The following is a 6576-nucleotide window of genomic DNA, read 5'->3' as shown; positions in this document are numbered from 1 at the left end:
AGCCCTAAGTACACTTTTAGAAAGCTTGACATACAAAGGGGAAAGGACTAATAATGTAGAGAACAAGAATTTTAATTCCCACCATGAGAATTTGATTTCAGCTTGCAAAATGTGGAATTAAAAAGCTGATATCAGTAAAAATAAAGCTGTTGGATTGTCGTTAAAAACCCAGCTGGTTGCCTAAGGTCATTTTAAGGTAGGAAACCTTTTGTCCTTAAAAACAAAAAACTACTGCGGATGCTGGAAATCCAAAACAAAAACAATTACCTGGAAAAACTCAGCAGGTCTGGCAGCATCGGTGGAGAAGAAAAGAGTCGACGTTTCGAGTCCACATGACCCTTCAACAGAACTGAGTATAGTTAGGAGAGGGGTGAAATATAAGCTAGTTTAAGGTGGGGAGCGGGGGGAGAGAAGTTGAGGGTGGGGTGGTTGTAGGGACAAGCAAGCAATGATAGAAGCAGATAATCAAAAGATGTCACAGACAAAAGGATCAAAGAGGTGTTGAAGATGGTGATATTATCTAAGAACAGTGCTAATTAAGAATGGATGGCAGGACACTCAAGGTAAAGCTCTAGTGGGGGTGGGGTGGAAAGACTAACAAGGTATTAGTTGTAGATTTAAAAATAATGGAAATAGGTGGGAAAAGAAAAATCTATATAAATTATTAAAAAAAACAAAAGGGAGGGGGAAGAAACGGGGTGGGGATGGGGGGAGGGAGTTTAAGATCTAAAGTTGTTGAACTCAATATTCAATACCTTTTGTCCTTACCCAGTCTGGCCCATATGTACTCCAGTTGAGCATCAGCTGTGGCTCAGTTGGCAGCACTCTCACTTCTGAGTCACAGGTTTTGGGTTCAAGTCTCACTCCAGGGCTTGAGCTCAAAAATCCAGGCTGACACTCCTGTGCTGTACTGAGGGACTGCTGCACTGTCAGAGGTGATGCCTTTCAGTTGAGACGTTAAAGTGAGGCCCTATCTACCATTCAGCTGGATGCAAAAGATCCCATGGCACTATTTCAAAGATGAGCAGTGGAGTTATCCCCAGTGTTGTGGTCGATATTTATCCCTCAATCGACCATCATAAAAACAGATTATCTGGTCACTATCACATTGCTGTTAGTGGGAGTTTGTTGAGTGCAAATTGGCTGCTGCGTTTTTGACATTACAGTAATAACCACACTTCAACAATACTTCATTTGTTGTAAAGCATTTTGAGTTGTCTGGTGGTCATGAAAAGCTCTATATAAATGTAAGTCTTTTTTCGTCAATCAACCCACATGTTTGACTCTTATCTGCCTCCTAATTTTGCCTACTAGGCCACTCAGTTGTTGAAGAAGGCTTGCCTCCACCACCTCTGGGAAACTGGGGCAATAAATGTGGACCTTTCCAATGACGTTCCAATCCCAAGAATAAATAAAATGCAATCCTGAAATCTACTGCAGAAAGATAGGCACCTAATGTAAAATTTGAAATGGGTCTGGACAGTACTTGGATAGGTTACAGCTCTATTTTCCAGTCTGAGACTAAGGGTACAGAAAGAACTAATGTTTATATAGCAGCTTCCACCCTGTCAGGATGTCCCAGAGTACTTCACAGCTGATTAATAAGTACAGACATTCTTGCAATTATTGGAAAATACTGCAGTAAATATGTGCACAACAAGGTCCCATAAGCAGCAATGCAATATGTGCCAGGACACCAGGAGAACTGCCCTGCTCTTTCAATAGTGCCATAGGACATTTCTCATCCACTTGAGTTAACAGATGGAGCTTCAATTTAGTGCCTCATCTAAAAGAGAACACTTCCAACAATGCAGCACTTCCTCAGTATGCCATTGAAACCTCAGCCTGGACTATGTACTCAAGTCCCTGGGGGTTGAATCTATAGTCTTCTAACTCAGCTGATTGCCACCAAGGGTTAAGGCTGATGCTCAAAACTTCAGAGACCCAAAATTAAAAATAGAACGCACCACTCTCTCCCCTACTTTCCCTGCCAAAATTCTGCCTGATCTTGTCTTGAATATGCTGACACCATCAGCCTTCCTGATAAATCTGATCCATTTATTCATTGCCCTATGTACAAAGTAGTTAAATCTAAACTGTTTACCTTCCCCATCAGAGCTGAGTCCGCCCTTTGCAAAGTTTATGATTATGGCAAGCATATTGTTAGGGCTCAGCTTATCTAAGCCATTGAATGGCTCCAAGTTCTTCCCTGAGCCAGTGTAAACATTGCTAGTTTCTATGCTATGCGTCAACTAGAGGTTTGAAAGGCTAAAACAGCTACACAAAATGAGGTAGACAGAATTAGATTAATATAAGGGTACAAGGCAACTGTGATTTATTATATGCAGTTCATCAGAACTCCTAGCAGACCTTCTGGAGCAGTTACAATGGTGATTGAATAAGACACAGGATAGAGTGAATGCTCATAGGCTAGTCTTCTCATGATGTCATCGCAAACCGTAATCCCTTAGGTACAGAAGTTCACATGAAACACAGAAACCAAATGCTTATGCTGCTTTTTATTCTGTACGTCCAAATCCAGCAACTATGAAAGAATCCTTAGGCCAAACTGTTTCTCATTCCCTTGTTTCTTTGAAGAAATTAATTTTAAAGATAGTATCAATTAAAATTACTTCTATGCAACCCAGGAAAATCCATTTTAATGTAGAATCACTGTGAAATTAAAATGAAACCCTGTATTTCACCATGAGGAAATTAGTGCAATTTTTCTTCTTGTTCTGCCAGTTGTCTGAAGCCAAGCACATCAAAACCTAACACTTTCTGTCAGCTGTGTCTCAGTTGGTAGCTCTCTGACCTCTGAGTCAGAAGGTTGTGTGTTCAAGTTCTACTCCAGGATGAAAACACAAAAGTCAAAGCTGACATTCCAGTGCAATACTGCGGGGATGCTGCACTGTTGAAGGTGCTGCTTTTCAGATGACACATCAAACCCTGTCAGCCAGATGTAAAATATCCCACAGCACTATTTTGACTAGTAGAGGAGTTATTCCTGTTATCCTGTCTGATACTTATTCCTCTATCAACTTCAGAAAAACAGATTATTTGATCATTATCCCAATGCTGTGTATAAGAGCTTGCTGTGCAGAAATTGGCAGCTGTGTTTCTTGCATTACAACAGTGACCACACTTCAGAAGTACTTCATTTGCTGTAAAATGCTTTTGGGAATCCAGTGGTTATAAAAGGCGCTATATAAATGCATGTCTTTCTTTTTGTTTTTCTTAAGGACTTTAATCCCAAACTTGGAATGCATACTTTCTCTCGACAGCATAGAAATTAATTCAGTCCAAACAGAATAGTTAGCCAATCAGATGGAGCAGCAGGCTAAAGTACTATTGACTGGGCTGACGCCAATACCAGATTTCATAGTCTGTCTCAGAGGGTGGACCTCACTTCCAAATCAATCTCCCCTCTTGATTTTGCAGCCATTCAAACCCCCAGATAGTCATTATCATTGGCCATTGAAAGCTAACAAGTTTGCCTTCCTGCTTTTAATTTCCTATATGCACTCAATAATGTTCAGCAATGCAGACCCTATGTGGAAGAAGCAGAATATTGCCAATCCACAAAGGACTGGATTTTTGCATTTTTCAGCAAAGTGAGGGAAACAGAATAGAAATGGAGTGTTCAGCTTGCTCTTGCCCCTTGCCTTCTCAGCTTCTCCAATCAAGCGTCAGATGGCAATCTGGCGAGAAGGAGGCCTATTAGCAGTGCAAAGTTGGGGGTGGGGTGGGGGGAGCGGGCGGGGTGTGCTCCATGCTCAATCAGGACTGTAAGCTTGGACGTCATGTGGCAGAGGGGTAATGCAGCAAACAGGAAGTTGATCATGGCTACAAATTAAAAGATCCCCTGCCGTCTGAATCTTCCTTAATTTCTTATGGCAGTCTCCAAAACGTTAAAGGAGACTAAAAAAGCATATAGGCATTGCCAGCTTCACCAACAGAATTTGCTGTCACATTCAGCCATGGTCCCAGTGTCAGGCCTTTTCTTCCACCCTTGTGCCACCTTGTTACAGCTGTCATAAAACACTCACAAAATTTTTCACTTCTGATGCCCGAAAATCCAGTGCATAGTACAGCAAGTACAGAACTTGAGTATTGCTGAAAAAAGAGCTTTTCATCTTGCACTTATCAGGGCACTTCGCAAGAATACCAATATAAGGGGAAACCAACAATTTATACTGTATGTGAAGAAAGTGCTGATTGGTTGGCAAGTGGACTCTGATTGGTAGAGGTGTTGCCATGGAGAATGCACCAGTGATGGTGACTGACAGTTAACTGCCAAGCATTGTTTGAACTTTAAACCAGGCAGCTTGACCAATCAGGGTCAAGCTGCCTGGTTTAAATTTCAAACAATGCTTGGCAGTTAACTGTCAATCACCATCACCAGTGCATTTTCCATGGCAATACCTCTACCAATCAGCACTCTTTTCACATACAGTGAGGGTTGTTTTCCCCTGATATTGGTATTCTTGCGAAATGACCTGATGACTGCAAGACGAAAAGCTTTGACATGTCTCATTTTTCAGCAATACTCAACCTTATTTTTCTAGGCTTATTGAGAGTCTGAAACATGTACAGGAGTAGGAAACCAGACAAAAAAGTAACATTTTGTTAATGATTGTGAACAGTTTGTTTAATTCCTCGGGTTAAGAAAGTTATGAACCTTTGGTCACTGAGAAAAATAAAAGAAAATTGTATGGTTTAGGAGCCCACTCACCTTCTGTAATTTCAGAGACTGGCGTGATGATGTTGTATTACCGACCCAACCTCACCACATCCTATTTTACCTGGGAAGGCAGCCTGCCTGATCTGTGGCCATAAAATGCAGCCCAAAGGGTTTGCAGAGGACTCTGATGAATTGCCAGAAATGAAGACCTATCTATTCAGGTTTCAACAGATTTCTTGAACTGTAGTTCATAACAGATTGTGAGTCAGGAAAGCAAGTACAATGTCATGCTATTTTGCAACAGTTCCATATACAGTTCCACTGTCCTCACACTGATGAATAAATGAATTTGCATAGTTGAACATAACCAGACAAGCTATTAAAGGGACGCAACTGCCAAAAATAACTACTGGCTGTGCTGATTTTGCTTCTGTTGTTAGATTTTGAATGGAAATTACTTTCCTTAGAATCTGATTGGGAGTAAACTATACAATTTTTTTTACTTTCCTCAATGACTAAAGATTCATAACTTTCGTAACCAAGGCATTAAACAAGCTGTTCACAATAATTTATGAAATCTTACAATTTTTTTGGTTTCTTACTTACGTGCATGTTTCAGACTGTCAATAATGCTAGAAAAATAAAGCAAGATAATGTCAAATCTAATTTTGCTCACCAGTTTAATTGCTCTAGATATGAATACCCAGAACAAAATAGAATCACTGAACTATTTGATTAGATGTGTTTATTTAAATTCCCCTCTGTTCTATTTGAATTGGTATCAGTAAAGTTCAGATTCATATTATGAATGATAAATTACAATTCATTCCTCCTATTTCTCATCCGTGTGCTGTCCCTTGACAATATTATCTGAAAACAGTGTTAATTTATATATGTATGCAAACAACACCCAGCTCTACCTCACTACCACCTCTCCATTGTCTATATATTGTCAGACTGCTTATCCAAAATATTGCACTAGAAGAGCAGAATTTTCCTCCAACTAAATAATGCGAAGACTGAAGCGATTGTATTCAGTCCCTGCCACAAGTTCCAATCCCTTGTCCCCGACTGCCTCCCTCCCTGGCAACTATCTGAGGCTGAATCAGACAGTTCACAACTTTGGTGTCATATTTGACCCTGAGATGAGCTAATGACCACATGTTCTCATCATCGCTAAGGCCGGTTATTTCCACCTCAGCAATATTGTCCGACTCTCCTCTGCCTCAACTCATCTGCTGCTGGAATCCTCATGCATCACTTTGTTGACCATTCCAATGAACTCCTAGCTGACCTCCCACATTCTATCCTCTGTAAACTTGAGCTCATGCAAAACTCCACTGTTCCTATTCTAACTTGCACCAATTCCTGTTCCTCCATCATCTCTGTGCTTGCAGATCCACAGTTATTTCTATTAAGCAATGCCTTGATTTCAAAATTCTCATCCTGTTTTCAGATCCCTCTATGGCCTTGCCCTTCTCTATCTTTGTAATCTTCTCCAGCCCAACAACTCTCCGAGTTATCAGCACTCCTCCAATTCTGGCCTCTTGTACATCCCCGATTTTATTGCTCCAGCATTGGCAGCCATGTCTTCAATTGCCTCGGCTCCAAACTCTGGACTTCCCTCCTTAACCCCCCCTCTGCCTCTCTATCTCTCTTTTCTTCTTTAAGATGCTTCATGAAAATACCCCTTTACGCTTTTGGTCATTTGCCATTATCTCTCTTTATGTGGCTCAATAGCAAATTTTGTTTGATAACGTTCCTGTGAAGCACCTTGAGACATTTTATTAGGTTAAAGACACTGGACGAATACAAGTTGATGTCGCTGAGAAAATAGGTAGGATAATTTTCACTTGCCCAATCTGAAATAGCAAAAAGAAAATGAGATGAGG

The sequence above is a fragment of the Cetorhinus maximus genome, chromosome 13 (genome assembly GCF_964194155.1).
Source record: "Cetorhinus maximus chromosome 13, sCetMax3.hap1.1, whole genome shotgun sequence".
In the NCBI taxonomy this organism is placed as follows: Eukaryota; Metazoa; Chordata; class Chondrichthyes; order Lamniformes; family Cetorhinidae; genus Cetorhinus; species Cetorhinus maximus.
This window is presented reverse-complemented; position numbering follows the sequence as displayed.